This window comes from Limulus polyphemus, unplaced genomic scaffold, assembly GCF_000517525.1.
Source record: "Limulus polyphemus unplaced genomic scaffold, Limulus_polyphemus-2.1.2 Scaffold2115, whole genome shotgun sequence".
NCBI classification, from domain to species: domain Eukaryota; kingdom Metazoa; phylum Arthropoda; class Merostomata; order Xiphosura; family Limulidae; genus Limulus; species Limulus polyphemus.
Genome location: NW_013667725.1, coordinates 84,228 through 84,805, shown reverse-complemented (window position 1 = coordinate 84,805; position 578 = coordinate 84,228).

The window sequence follows — 578 nt, the reverse complement described above, 5'->3', positions numbered from 1 at the left end:
TATTAAATTAAACTGGGCATATAAACAGTAATTATTAAATATAAAAATATGATAAACAAATACAAAGAAGGCTTTATATATATATATATATGACGTAGAATTACGTCTCGGATAGCCGGCAAGCCATTGCTGCAGATCAAATCAGCTGAAAATGTGAGGTAGCATAAGCGAACCTAATTAAGTCCGAAACAAGATATATATATATACACACATAACTATATATAACTATACAGAATATAATTATATGCTATATACAAATAATTATAATCTATATTTTCTGTTAAAAATGTAGCGATTTGCATTGATGATAAATAGAGTGACGCTTTCAAATATAATGTGTTCCTAGAAACATACCGGAGCTACTTAGCGTGTGCTATGTATATCGGAGCTACGCAGAGCTTTGTTACTATTATAATTAACGATAAACTTTGTAAAAAATCTATAATATTATTGATAATTATAACTGTTTGTGCGAATGTGTATTTTTGTTTCTTTATTCTGAGCCTTTACAATTTTTTTCTTATTTTTCTGGACATTTTCTTTTGTGTTGTCGTATGGGGGAGATCTCTCTTGTTTAT